Genomic DNA, 15,075 nt, shown 5'->3' on the forward strand with positions numbered 1-15,075 from the left:
GTAGCTTTACTTACATGCACAGTTTCTGAGGTGCTGAGTTGCCTGAACAATTACTGAAATTGATGGTAACTGAGGGTGCTCAGCAAACTGCAGTAACTTCGATAACTTGAAGGATCATATCCCATATGATCAAAACTGTGAAAAACAAAGAATTTAGATAGTGATATGACTGCATATGTAATTTGTCCTGCATATTTCTGTTTATATATAAAGTATGTTAAAAGATCACAAAGATGTTTTTATGTTTGGACACGCAGATCACATGGTACACCTCTACCCCGCTATAAAGCGGTCATGGGGAGCCAAAAATCCCTACCGCGTTATAGCTGAAACCCTGTTATATCAGGATAGGGGTGGCAGGGCTCTGGCAGTGATTTAAAGAGCTCCGGGCTCCAGCCACTACGGGGAGCCCCAGGCCCTTTAAATCGCCGGCAAGCCCCACTGCCACAGCCCCGGGGTAGGGGTGGCAGGGCTCTGGTGGTGATTTAAAGGGCCCGGGGCTCCCTGCAGCAGCCAGAGCCCCGGACCCTTTAAAGCGCCAGCAAGCCCCGCTGCCGCAGCCCCAGGGTAGGGGCGGCAGGGCTCCAGCAGTGATTTAAACGGCTCAGGGCTCCCCGCAGCAGCCGGAGCCCCAGACCCTTTAAAGCGCCGCCGGAGCCCCACTGCTACCACGCTATACGTGAACCCGTGTTATATTGGGTCGCGTTATAGTGGGGTAGAGATGTATCTATATACTAAACCTTCAGTGATGGCAACAGAAACTGCATGTGTAGATGAAGTGTAGTATATGTCCCTCTGTTCGATTTATTTCTGTTCACAAAACTACTGAATCAGCACTAAATACATGTGCATAATACTGAACTGCATTTGCAGCCATTCTATCTCTGTATTGTTTTTACAAAACCAACATTTTGCCCTCACTTACATCCCATATAACTCCACTGACTTCAGTGAGGTTACACAGGGTAAAAGTTAGGGCAGAATTTGGCACAAAATAAATACTGCTTCATGGCATTTTTAAGGCCAGACTTAATGCTTGCCTCTTATTCTCTTTCTACCAAGCAGCCTCCTTGAGATCCTTCCTCAAAGAATATGTCTTGTGTGAAACTTCTGGTGCTGATTTTTCTCACCAATTATGTCTAAATGTCTCTCTCTCTCTCTCTCTCTCCTAATTTTAAAAGTTATGCTATTGCAAGTTCATTTTTCCTTATTTTTATTTAACTACACCTCTACCCCGATATAACGCGACCCAATATAACAAGAATTCGGATATAACGCGGTAAAGCAGTGCTCCGGGGGGTGGGGGTGGGGGGCGGGGTTGTGCACTCCGGTGGATCAAAGCAAGTTCGATATAACGCAGTTTCACCTATAACGCGGTAAGATTTTTTGGCTCCCGAGGACAGCGTTATATCAAGGTAGAGGTGTATCATATGCTGTTTAAAAATAAATTACACTCTTTGCCCTCCAAATTGGTTATCCTTGTGTTCAGGTTAAAGAAAATGAAATAATAACAATTCATGTTGCTACACTTTCTCCAATATTTGTCTTTTGAGTCATAAATCAGGCCTACTATGGAAGAAGAGACATTTGTCTAATAAGGTAATTTTAAATAATGATGCCTTACATGGTAATACAGGCTCTTATTCTGCAAGCATGAAAAAATTTGTTCATGTGAATAACCCATTGACTTAAAAAAGCCTTCTGCAGCAAGCTTATGCCAAATATATAAAAGGAGGCTGTAGCTAGCAGAATACGAGACAAAGTTTTTTTGCATAGTGAAAATTAGGATGATCAGATAGCAAGTGTGAAAAATTGGGACAGGGATGGGGGATAATAGACACCTATATAAGGCAAAACCCTGAATCAGGTCTGTCCCTATAAAATTGGGACATCTGTCCCTAGTCAAAATACGTTATTGTTAGGCAAATATTACAAAAGCAAATTATCTGAACCACAGTGGGAACAATTCTGCAAACACTTTCATGTAAGTTGTCCCAGCGACCAAGAGGCCATTCAGGCTAACAGCAGACTCTCAGAAGCATGAAAAGAGAATTTCAAATTTTGGGTCTGATTATCCACTGCCTTCATCTTGTACAGTCATTATATGGGTGCAAAGTGAGCATAGAATGCCAGCATTCTGATTTGGTAATGTGCACAGGGGTAAATGACTACACGAGGTGCAAGACAGAGGAGAAATAGGCCCTGGGCTGTTGACATCTTATGTTACATTCTCATGTCTTATTGTCTTTATCCAAACTTGTAATAGGAATAAACTTTATAAAACATGATACTTGAATATTTCTCCAGGACATATACTACTTGACCCCGAATTCTCCCAGAATGACCACCTCACAGTGTCAACACTCCATGCCCAGTAGAATAAATAAATTAATGGAGATATCCCATCTCCTAGAACTGGAAGGGACCTTGAAAGGTCATCGAGTCCAGCCCCCTGCCTTCACTAGCAGGACCAAGTACTGATTTTGCCCCAGATCCCTAAGTGGCCCCCTCAAGGATTGAACTCACAACCCTGGGTTTAGCAGGCCAATGCTCAAACCACTGAGCTATCCCTCCCCCCAAGCAAAGAAAAATACTAACTTCTCTATTCCTACTCCTTTTTACTTTATGTTGCATTAGTTTTCCTTTGGGGATTACTATTTGAGATTGTGCTGGTCACACCTTGACCTGATTATTGTTCTCAGTATTTGTATATTTAGGACTTGGAGACATCCTGGGCTGACTTATTGTCTGCAGTAAAAGAACAATGTGCCGATTTGTATTGTTTTTAGTTGAATTTAGGGATGAATGTGGTCCATCCTTTGCAGTAAGGTGGCTGTCCACTCCTATTCTAAGGTCTTTTTATTTTGTTGCAGGTGATTAATTAGTGGTTGGGGACAGGTCTACAATACACAAAGCTGAAATTAGGGCTTCAGAATGGTCTTCAGTGACTTTTCATGCCCCTGACTGCTGAAGCTATGCCGACCTAATCCCCAGCATAGACAGCAATATCAATAGACAAATGTTCCATCAAAGTAGCTAACTTTGTCTGGATAGGTGGTGTTCCTACACTGATAGGAAAAACCCCTTCCATCTACACTATGATGTTATCTTGGCAAAGTTGTGCCGGCACAGCTATGCTGGTATAGTCTGTGTAGTGTGGATACAGCTGAAGAGGGTTTTCTTTATCATTTATGTTTTTATGTGGGGGCCCTGATAGTGATAGTTCATGTGGATGGTTCTTATCTCTGGGTCAGAGAGCTGTTACAGCAAGAAAGAGCAGGATAGCACTTCTCTCTCAGCAGAAGGAAGATCAGTAATGAAAGCAAGTACACAGGGTCAGGAAATGCTCAATTATAAGCTTTTCTTTCCTCTTGCTTTGTGTCTTCTTTATGTTTGTGTTTTTTCTGTTTCCTTATCTCTCCTTCAGAGGGTTGTAATAATGTACCAACCAGAATCCCTTATCACAATATCAACCTAAAGGAGAACAGAAGAGCAAAAGGTGAGAGTTTCCTTTGTCTGTTTCTTTTGGTGAAGGCCGTATCTGGTCTTCATGTGTAACAAGAGGACTTATGATTCCCTAGGACATTGGTTCCCAGACTTGTTCCGCCGCTTGTGCAGGGAAAGCCCCTGGCGGGCCAGGCCGGTTTGTTTACCTGCCGCGTCCGCAGGTTCGGCTGATCGCGGCTCCCAGTGGCCGCAGTTCGCTGCTCCAGGCCAATGGGAGCTGCTGGAAGCAGTGGCCAGTACATCCCTCGGCCTGTGCCACTTCCAGCAGCTCCCATTGGCCTGGAGCAGCGAACTGCGGCCAGTGGGAGCTGCGATCAGCCGAACCTGTGGACGCGGCAGGTAAACAAACTGGCCCGGCCCGCCAGGGGCTTTCCCTGCACAAGCGGCGGAACAAGTTTGGGAACCACCGCCCTAGGATATCAGAACGCTTCTACAAGGAAGAACTTCTTCTTCTACCTAATAAGAAGAACTGCAAAATTTTAGGCAGCCACGGCTCGAGAATGATGGGTCTCAAAAGCCAGACCTGACTGGGGATGACACAGCAAGAGTCCACCCATTGATGTAGGCCTTCACATCAAAGGTGGATTTTTTTTCTTTTGATGTTCTGTTTTTGCATAGGGAAAATAATGTGCATGGTCACTTTAAGAGAGGGAATTCTGGGAGTCGCCTTGTGTCTTGAAACCTCATAGGCTATGTTTACACTACCGCAGTAAGTCGACCTATGCTATGCAACTCCAGCTATGTGAATAACGTAGTCAATGTACCTTAGGTCGAGTTACCTTGGGGGTCTACACCGCGGGGGGTCGATGGGAGAAACTCTCCCGTCGACTTATCTGACTCTTCTCGTCAGGGGTAGAGTACAGGGGTCGACTGGAGAGCGATCTGCTGTCGATTTGGTGGGTCTTCACCAGACCCGCTAAATCGACTGTTGGTAGATTGATCTCAGAGCGTGGATCCCAGCTGTAGTGTAGATGTAGCCTTCAACTTGCATGAAAAATTCACTGAAGCTCAGAGGGTCAGGAAGAAGAGACACCTGGAGAGGGCTCAGCAACTCTTGGTCATGCTGAGTGTCAAAAGTCATCTGGAACTGTATCTGAACAAGCTTGATTTTGATGTTTTACTTTATTAGAGGGGACTATGTTTCTTTTTCTTTGTTTAAATAATTTGTTAATAAAGGTTCTGAGAACACTTTAAATCCTGCATCTGGAATTTTGAACTTCTTTCTCCCAAGTGCCCAAGCCCCTGCTCTCCCTTCTCCACATGTAGTTTTTTACCTTTTTGTATTATGTGTTAATCTATTTGAGTAGTACTCATTAAACTTTTAAAATTCCACTGTATAGTTTTGAGGTCTACAGATGTGAATGAAAAATGCTATAAGAGCTAAGTATCATAATGGAGAAGGAGATTTTAAAGCAGTATCTAGATTTTTTTATGGAATTGTTTTATTTCTGTTACATATTGACATGATGCTTATATTTTAAGCTTCATACATTTGGTGATCAGTATGAGCAGGTGTGAGTGGAAGCCTGAGAAATACTAAGTTGGCTGAAAAAAATTACCTTTACATTGTTAACGTGGTTTTTGGCATTATGTCAAAAAGAGGCCTTAGCCAGCACATGGCATGATGGGAGATCTGACTAACAATGAAAGTATGAAGTTTATGTGTGTTCCAGTAGCTTAGTTCCCACACTTAGTGTTCCACTTGTTTTTACACAAAGAAACTAAACTGACACAGTTGAAGATAAAATTTTATTGGACATCAGAAATCACTGCAAAGTTACTCTGTCTCAGTTTGGGTAGAACAAATTTGACTGCCATTACTTCAAACAAAACTCAGACTTGCTTCCAAGTCTTTTCGAATTGGAGAGAGACACTTTGTTCCGAAGAGACTAAATTTGAGTTTAGATATGAAGAGAAAGAAAGAGGGCGTACAGTTAACATGAATATAAAAATGGAATTCTCCAAGTATTTAATGTCATAGCAGCTGCATTAAATGAAACAGACATCAGAAGGCTGGAAGCAGTAGAGATGAGAGTTTGTCGGAAGATGGCAGGTGTACAGTAGAATGATTTTAAGACACATGAAGAAGTTAGAAGAAAAGTAGGATGTAAAGTCACGTTATGGGATTGGCTGCACTCGAAAAGATTACAGTGCACACTGTAGAAGACAAACAGGTGATAGGAGGCCAAAGAAAATAATGCAAATGTAACCAAGATCTGCTGGCCACTGACTAGATGGCAGGACATGGTATAGAATCATAGAATATCAGGGTTGGAAGGGACCTCAGGAGGTCATCTAGTCCAACCCCCTGCTCAAAGCAGGACCAATCCCCTGCTGGGCTTGGAGGAACAAGTCATGGAGAGGAATGAATGGCAATGTTGTACTGCTCCCCATGTCTGTAAAGATGCTTTGGGATGAGAAGAGGAAGAAGCTGGAGAAAAAGTGCTTTGCTTTGGCACTGAAATGATTTATTTATGTGAACTTGTGTTTTCACTTTGACACTAAAAATGATTTATTTATTTTTACATTGCCTATATTCAAATCCTCCTAAGCAGCTTTGGCCTGCCTTCCAATACACTGCTGTATAAAATCCTTTTCTGTGAATGCTTCACTTGGTATGAATGATGGGTAAAAAACCTAGAACTATTCCACTGAACTTCAGTGGAATCTCTGACCTGAATCATCTGTAATAAACCACTAGATGGCACCTAAGTGCAAGCATCCAACTGGGAGGGTTAACGGCCTAGAGCAGTGGTTCTCAACCAGGGATACACCAGGGGGTACATCAGCTCATCTAGATCAGTGTTTCTAAACCTGGGGGGCATGGGATGGGATTGAAAGTCCAGGGTCGGCATTAGGGGATGGCAAGCAGGGTAATTGCCTGGGGCCGCATGCCAGAGGGGCCCCATGAAGCTAAGTTACATGCTTCAGCCCCAGGTGGCAGGGCTTGGGGTTGAGCCCTGGCAGTGAGGCTCAAGCTTCAGACTCTTGAAATGGGTACTGTAGTCTGGAAAGGTTGACAACCACTGTCCTAGAGGGGCAAGAAACCAGAAGATTCCAGGACAATTGGGAGGAGCTATCATGGTAGGAATTTGTGCATGTGGGTGCCTTGGTGGAAAGGAAGAAAGACTGTGTTTCCCTGGTTGCACATGAGCCCGGATAATGGAACATGTGATGGACACTCCTGGATTTACCTCGGTGCTGAGCACTTTTGACTTAGTGTCCTAATGGAAGGTGAAAGCTGAGTAACTGAGGAGCAATGTACCCCATCAGGCTGGAGGTCCAGATTGAGCAGTCACCGGGCAGTGTATTACACTAGGCTAGTGCTTCTCAGCTTTATATGCACCACCGGTGGGATTAGAAGCCTCATCTGGGGAGTAAAGGCTCCCAGAGGTGGGGGAAGAGATTGTTCTATTGTTTATTTTACTGTTTCACTGTTGCTGTTGAATTCCCTTATATCCCCATCCCCGTTAAGCCCATTGGTCTGTACCCATTTCCTTGCAAAATATTTGTTTATATCAATGGTCTCAGAACTCCTTTGTGTGCAATTGGGTTTTTGTGCCAGTGGCTTCTGGATCCACATAAGCAAAGGGGGTCTGTGCCCAACCCAGAGAGAAATGAGTGCAGGAAAGTAACCTTAGGACATCTACTACCACCTATGTCCAGTGCAGAGAAGCAGGGAGAGTTTGGTACAAATTGGTGGCAATGATGGGATTGCGGGGGTTATCCCTCAACTGAGCTACGTGGACGTCTGTGGTCCAGACCATAAGATGAAAGATAAACTGCTTTCTTAATTGTAGAGATGTTTTACATGTGTGTGTTTGTCATTAGACATTTGAAAGGAAGAAAATGAGTGATGAAGAAGAACGGGTACCCCTTGGAAGGGTCCGATATGTCACCTCCAAGTAGGATTCCAGAGCCCATATTTAACCTGGCACTTTATAGTGCGGTGCAGTAGGAGTGATTGGCATAATCAGTTTGAAATGGCAGCTGAGCTGACTGGGTGATTTGAGTCTACTAAGCTGAAGTTTTTGAGTCTATTGCTCATAGGGGAAGCCTATCAGAGACTTAGCAGTGAGGTTTGGCAAGACTATAAGCACCTAACAGATGCCCTCAAGTATTCTTTGGAGCCTGCAGTGGGATCCCTGCAGCTAATCAGAGCCCAGCAGGCTCAGATAAAAGGAGTTCAGGGCCTTAGCAAGTCAGTTCCTGGCCAGAACCAGAGGGCCGAGGAAGGGAATCCTCTCTGACCAAAGGAGCTTGAGGGATAACCGGAGTTTGGTTCTGGCTGCATTTGCTTAAGCTGGGACAAGAGAGAACCTGAGGACTTTAACCCTAAGGTAAGGGGTGATGATAAAGGGGCCAGGTGGGAAGAGACCCAGGGAAACAGCAGCCGAGGATTACAGTAAGTGGTACACGGATGCTGTTGGAACTCGGAGCAGTGGGCGGGCCCAAGTTCTCCCACCAACCACAGGTGAAGTGGTGTAAACCCCAAGAAGGAGACCAAGCTTGTTTAGAAGCATGAGCAAAGGACTGAATTTAAGGGGCCCAGAGCTGGGGCTGAAGACCATGGTGAGGGCAGACAGACAATTTTGTTGGCCTTTCGTTACCCCAGAAGGGGTTCATTTTGATGCTGTGACCCGGCTGGAGGGCCGAGGCACTGAACACCCACCAAACGAGGTCCACAACTTATGGGGGCACCAGGATCAGGAAAAGGACTGCAGTACCACATGCAGCAGCAGGAGGTGCTCAAGAGATGAGTGTCCCCGTTACAGAACCCTGGTTCATTGTTAGAACAGTTTCTCTCAGCCTTGTGTATGTAGTCTAGTTGTAGTCAGTAGTTGTTATAGTTTGCCAGTTTTAGTAATTTTTCTCATTTAAAAACAAAAAAGAGAGTTTTGATTTTATTGTTGTTCCCTGTTTTGAGGTTCTGTTGCTGTCACCGAGGCATGCCCCGGTTACCGGGCTTCAAGCCATGTGCTTCCTGCTCAAAATCTATGCCTGTGAGCAACCCACACAGCAGTTGTCTTAAGTGCCTGGGCAAAGCGCACATGAAGGACTGGTGCCAAATATGCTGGGAATTCAAGAGAAGGATGCAAAAAGATAGGGAGGCTAAGCTGAAGTTCCCGTTAATTGAGCGCTGCTGAGACCACCCTCAGAGCTGTCCTGTCAGTGCCGAGTGCTGCTACTTCAGTCAGAAGCACACCACCAAGATTGTTGGAGTCCTGGCCTGTGCCTAGGAAGAAGCAAAAGTCTTCCAGAGAGACTCCAACCAGGGGAAGCCCCTCCATGGTCAATGGAAGGGAAGTCTTCTCCATCAGATGCTGAGGTGGGATTATATATGTCTCAGCCTTGGAGCAGGCCCTGCAGGTCCCCACATAGATCCTTCTTCTCTGAATACCCTCGTGACCCCACAACAGGAACTATTACGGTAATGTGGCCAGGAGGTCACTGGGGTGCCGTCCTTTGGAACCCTAGGGTTTTTTCCTAGTTTCTAGATCGGGGTGGGCAAACTATGGCCCGGGGGGCCACATCCAGCCCTTCAGATGTTTTAATCCAGCCCTCGAGCTCCTGCCGGGGCTCCAGCCAGGAAGAGGGGTCGGGTCTTGCCCCGCTCCTGCCATGGCTCTGCGTGGCTCCCAGAAGCAGCAGTATGTCCCCCCTCTGGCTCCTACACACAGAGGCAGCCAAGGGGCTCCGCACGCTGCCCCCACCCCAAGCGCCACCCCCGCAGCTCCTATTGGCCGGGAACCACGGGCAGGGCGCAGAGCCACCTAGCCTCCACGTAGGAGCCAGAGGGGGGACATGCCGCTGCTTCTGGGAGCTCCTTGAGGTAAGCGCTGCCTGGAGCCTGCACCCCTGACCCCCTTCTGCGCCACAACCCCCTGCCCCAGCCCTGATCCCTCTCCCATCCTACAACCCCCTTCTTCCGAGCCCGGAGCACCCTCCTGCACCTCCAACCCCTCATCCCCAGCCCCACCCCAGAGCCTGCACCCCCAGCTGGAGCCATCACCCCCCCGAACCCCAATCCCCAATTTTGTGAGCATTCATGGCCCGCCATACAATTTCCATACCTAGATGTGGCCCTTGGGCCAAAAAGTTTGCCCACCCCTGTTCTAGATCCTCCCCTGGTCATGCCTACTTAGTGCCCTTGCCCAGGTTGAGTGAGTCCTGGCACCGAACCAACCCAGTTATGTCCAGTACTGGGACTGGTGCCAAACATCACCAAGAGGCACTTGAGGAGCCAGAAGAGCATCCTATGCAAGAAGTTCAACCACTTCCAGACTTGGCTTCATCCTCATTCTCTCCGGACAAGGCGGTTTCCTTGGAGGCAACATCACCCCCTTCGGCCAACTACAAGACTTATCAGGAATTGTTAAAGAGGGTGGCTTCAGACTTAGGCATTCAGGTCGAGGAGGTCAGGAAGTCTTCTCATTGCCTGTGTGATGGATAGCAGCTCATGCTGCACCTCCTTAACTTCTGTCACTGCTGTTTCAGTTCCTTGGGCCAAAGATCTGCTCCCTGAGAATGCTAGACAGTTCTCCTCCCTAGTGAACGAGGACAGATTAATAGCAAGAACTTCATTGCAGGCTGGGCTGGATGCAGCAGATTCAGCAGCTAGGACCATAGCTCCTGTGGTATCCATACAGAGGTCCTCATGGCTGCAGTCTTCTGGTCTCCCCTATAAAGTCCAGAATATTATTCAGGATTTGCCTTTTGAAGGTCCTTCTCTTTTCTCAGACCAGACAGTCAGGAAGCTCCATAGCATTAAGGATTCAAGGGTCATCTTGAAGTCAGGTTTGTACACACCTGCCCTTGTGAGAAAGCACTATTGGCCTCAGCAGACACATTGTTATCCTGCTCTGCCTCCTCATCAAGACCTGTCAAAAAAGAAAACTAGGGGTTATAGGCACAGGCCTCCCCCTCCTTCGATTTCAGCTCCAGTTCCTGGCCCTTCTAGATACCTTGGAAGTGTGAAGCAACCATTTTGATGGATCAGTCGAGGATGCCATACCAGTCTCCATATTTCCAGACCCTATCTCCCTGCATTTGCAAACTGTCTTTCCCACCTCTGTGCTTGATTCTGAATTACTACAGACCAGTGGATCTTGAGCTCTGTAGAGGTGGGATATATCCTCCAATTTGTTTCCATCTTTCTCTCCCTCCCTCTCTCCCTGTCCCTCTTCAGGGACCACTCTCACAAGCAGCTCCTTCTCCAGGAGGTACAGTCTTTCCTTCAGACAGGTGCCACGGAGGAGGTTCCACAGTGTCACAGAGAGAAGGGGTTTTACTCCTGCTATTTCCTAATCCTGAAAGCAAAGAGCAGTCTCAGACCAATTTTAGACCTGTGTCAACTCAACAAATTCTGAAAAAAGATGAAGTTCCACATAGTCACCCTGGCTTCTATTGTCCTTTCCCTGGATCCTGGAGACTGGTATACCACCCTCGACTTATAAGATGCCTACTTCCATGTGGTGATCAATCATGCTCACAGGAAGTACATTAGATTTCTTGTCAATTGAAAGCATTACCAGTTTACCATACCACCATTTGGCCCATCAGCAGCTCCCAAGGTTTTTATGAAAGTTCTACAAGTAGTAGATGCCTTCCTCAGAAGATTGTGAGTAGAAGTTTATCCCTACCAGAATGATTGGCTTGTCAAGGGCTGATCCAGGGTGCAGGAACTGTTAAGTGTGTTTCTGATCCAGTCAACATTCAATTCTCTGGGACTATTAGTCAATACAGAGAAGTCTCTCCTGTCTCCAGTCCAGAGAACAGAGTTGATAGTGGCTGTAGTGGACTCCTCTCAAGCCAGAACTTTTCTTCCAGACTTGAGTTTTCAGTCAATATGATCAGTTGTTGTAGATCTCAAAGCTCACCTGGTCACAATGACACAAAACTGTTTCAAGTTCCTAGGGCATTTGGTTCAGTATACCAGATTGTGCCTCAGAATTCTACAAGGTTGGCTAGCCTCAGTCTATTCACCAAGCTGTCATCATCTAGACTAGACTCAGTGAGGAGGGTGCCCTTTCACATCCTCGCCTCCCTAGATTGGTGGACAAGTCTGGCCAATGTATGTGTGTTCCCTTTGCCCGCCTGGAACCAACACTCACATTAGTAATGGACACTTCTGCCTTGGGGTGGTTGGGGCCCATCTGGATTGTGTACAGACTCAGGGTTTATGGTCTGCAGAAGACTGAACTTTATACATCAACGTCAATGGGCTGAGAGCTGTCAGGTTGGTGTGCCAAGTTTTTCTGCCGCACATCAAGAGAAACAGCTTGTTAGTCGTCACAGACAACACAGCAGCAACATTCTACCTCAAAAAGCAGGGAGAAGCCCCACTCTTCTCTGCTCTGTCAAGAGGCAACTCTGCTTTGGGAGACCTGCATTGCCAATTTGATAGATCTAGAAGCTTCTTACCTACTGGCGTCCAAAGCAATCTGGCAGAATATCTGAGCAGATCATTTACGAATCACCAGAGTGGTCTTTTCATCCTGATGTCACCAGATGTGGACATCTTCCAATGGTGGGAGTCTGTCCAGGAAGACCTATTTGTGACAAGGATCATCAGAAAGCGTCAGCATTTCTTTTCCCTGCAAGGTTACAGCCCCTGTTCCCTGATAGATATATTCTTACTAACATCGTCAGACAGGTTCCTCTTTGCTTTCCCACCAATCCCACTCATTCAAAAAGTATTACTGAAAATAAGACGGGATCAGGCCAGAGTCAAACTCATAGCCCCAGTACGGACTTATTAGCACTGTTTCTCCACTCTTCTGGTGCTTTCATTGAAACCTCCAGTTTCACTTCCACTAGACTTGTATCTTATCTCCCAAGATCATGGTCTGCAATCTCTTCATTTAACGGATGCTCCTTGGCTAGATATTAGGGAGCAATCTTGCTTGAAAGATGTTCAAGATATCCTTCTAAATAATAGAAAGCCATCTATAGGGCTACTTACCTTTCAAAGTGGAGACGTTTTTCCATCTGATTGTGCCTTTCTGGAGTATAGTCATTCTGTTCTTCAATTCAACACATACTAAATTACTTATTGTACCTGAAACAGCAAGGATTGGCTGTTACTTCTATCAAGGTACATCTGGCAGCTATTTCAGCTTTCCACTCTAAGGTGGATAATTGGTTAAGACAATCGAAGTGAGTGGAACGAGCTACTCCCCTATATTATGATGGTCTTTTGGAGCAGTGTCCAGTAATGTAGGGGCTATACATTCTATGTGGTGTTATTTGGTCAGGAGACCTGCCTGCCAATTGAACTTATATCTGGGATAGATGTATCAGAAGAGTTTGGCAATCCATCTGAGTATGTCCTACAGGTAGCCAGGTTCTTGAGTTCTGTGAGCCAGACTGTTAAGAGGCATCAGGGTAGAGCCACACAAAGACAGAAGGAATACTATGATCTCAAGGTCACCAGACAGATGTCTGAGCCTGGAGAGTTGGTGTGGGTGTGAGAACAGACTAAAAGAAAGGGGCAGTGTCAAGTTTATTCATCTGTTTACAGTCATCAGGAAACTATATGGGGTGCTATATAAGCTGTCCTCAGAGATGTGTGGACAATCTTTCATGGTTCATTACAATCATCTGAAACCCTCTGTGAATTCATGGCACAAGGACACTGATCATACACAGGAGCACTGGGTGAGATACTCTTGGGGGTCCCCTATTACAGCCCCGGCAATTCCAACGTGCAACCCGAAGGAATGTTCCTGAGTTAGAAAGCCTAGAGTAGGTACCCCGGCTCAGTGAAGATAGGGATAACGAGGGCGTGCAAACGCTCAAGGTGGTTTCAGGCCAGGGCTCAGCAAGAGAGCATTCTTGAGACCCTGCCACCCCCCGGCTCCAGTCTCAGAACTCCAGAGCAGACCGCCCAAGTAGCTTAAAGAGTATTTGAAGTAGCTTCAGCCAGATTGGGGGCGGGGGCAGGAGGAATGGACAGACGCATCCTTTTAAAAGCAGGGGTAATGTAATACGTCAGCACATGGCACCTCAGTGCGAGCAGCCAAGTGCTGGAGGATCAATGGCCTAGAGGGGCAAGAAGTGGGAGGATTCCAGGAGAGTTAGGAGGAGTCAGGGAGTGGGGTGAGAGTGCCATCTTGGCAGGAGTGTGGGCGTGGGGGCCTTGTTGGAAAGGAAGGACTGTGATTCCCTAGATGTAGCTGTATGTGAGCCTGGGAAACAGGACATGGGATGGGCACTGCTAGACTGGGCCTGATGGTGCAAAGTTATACTCGTGTATGTCCTGGTGGAAGGGGGAATGCTGAGTAGCCGAGAAGCAACATACCCCACCACGCTAGAGGTCCAGACTGAGCAGCCCCTGAGCTGCTACCCCAACTGGCTAGGGCATCTCAGTTTTATGTGCACCACTGGTGGGATTAGGTTTTGTGCCCCTCTGAAGGTGGGGGAAGGAATTATTTGGGGTTATTTTTACTGTTTTATTGTAGCTGTTGAAGTCCCTTAAGTCTCCCATCCCCTTTCAGCCCATTGGTCTGTACCCATATCCTACCCTAATATTCTTATATAGAGAGAGATAAGATGAGTGAGGTAGTGTCTTTTATTGGACCAGCTTCTGTTGGTGAGAGAGACAAGCTTTTGAGCCACACCAGTCCTGAAGTCCTGAAGAAGAGCTCTGTGTAGCTCAAAAGCTTGTCTCTCTCACCAACAGAAGCTGGTCCAATAAAAGACACTACCACACCTTGTCTCTCTAATATCCAGGGATTGACACAGCTACAACTACACTGAATCATAGAATATCAGGGTTGGAAGGGACCTCAGAAGGTCATCTAGTCCAACCCCCTGCTCAAAGCAGGACCAATCCCCAGACAGATTTTTACCCCAGTTCCCTAAATGGCCCCCTCAAGGATTGAACTCACAACCCTGGGTTTAGCAGGCCAATGCTCAAACCACTGAGTTATCCCCCCCATTCTTTTATAGAAACAGGCTCTGAACTCCACTGTGTGCAGTTGGGTTTTTGTGTCTGGGCTTCCAGATTCAGGTAACCGAAGGCAGGTGGGGTGGTCTGTGCCTGACCTGGAGAAAAACAGGTTCAGGCCTGACACCTTAGGATGGTGTTTCTCAACCTTTTTGTGCTGGTGACCCCGCGACCGCCCCCCACTAGAAAAAAAATTGTAAACCTCTACCTTAACTCCGGGCTTCCACAACCCTCTGGGGCTTGGAGCTTCAGTTTAAGATCGTCATGACCCCCAGGTTGAGAAACACTGCTTGAGGACATCTACCACTACTAGCGTCTGTGCCCAGCATTGCGGGTAAGGGAGGAGTTGATACACATCCCTGGCTTCTGGTTATGCAAAGCACTCTCTTTGCTCAGCTAGTTTTGGGAACGCCCCTGCTTGTCTCTGGAGTCTGGCCCATTGCACGGGATGGGGCTGCCCGGGGAGTGCCTTTACCCAACTCTCCTTAAGGGCTTGGAGAGAGCCGAAGCCAAACCACTTGTGGATCATGTGCAAAACCTAAGCGAGGATCGTAACCCGAGCCCTCTTCGGTAGCAGCCTTCCCTACCTCCCCCGCCGTTGGCCCGTCCCACCTCCC

At 46.9% G+C, this 15,075-nt stretch overlaps 1 long non-coding RNA gene across 1 annotated transcript; it reads right to left on the reverse strand.

Annotated features, from left to right (window-relative positions):
• On the reverse strand, positions 1 to 14,793 carry LOC101941547 (uncharacterized). The gene is made up of 4 exons (XR_257328.4): positions 14,667 to 14,793; positions 12,473 to 12,568; positions 11,932 to 12,059; positions 1 to 135 (listed from the first exon to the last, which is right to left on the reverse strand). It is a non-coding gene; the product is annotated as an uncharacterized LOC101941547 (long non-coding RNA).
• Positions 14,794 to 15,075: the final 282 nt, after the last annotated feature.

The sequence above is a fragment of the Chrysemys picta genome, chromosome 1 (genome assembly GCF_011386835.1).
Source record: "Chrysemys picta bellii isolate R12L10 chromosome 1, ASM1138683v2, whole genome shotgun sequence".
NCBI lineage: Eukaryota > Metazoa > Chordata > Testudines > Emydidae > Chrysemys > Chrysemys picta.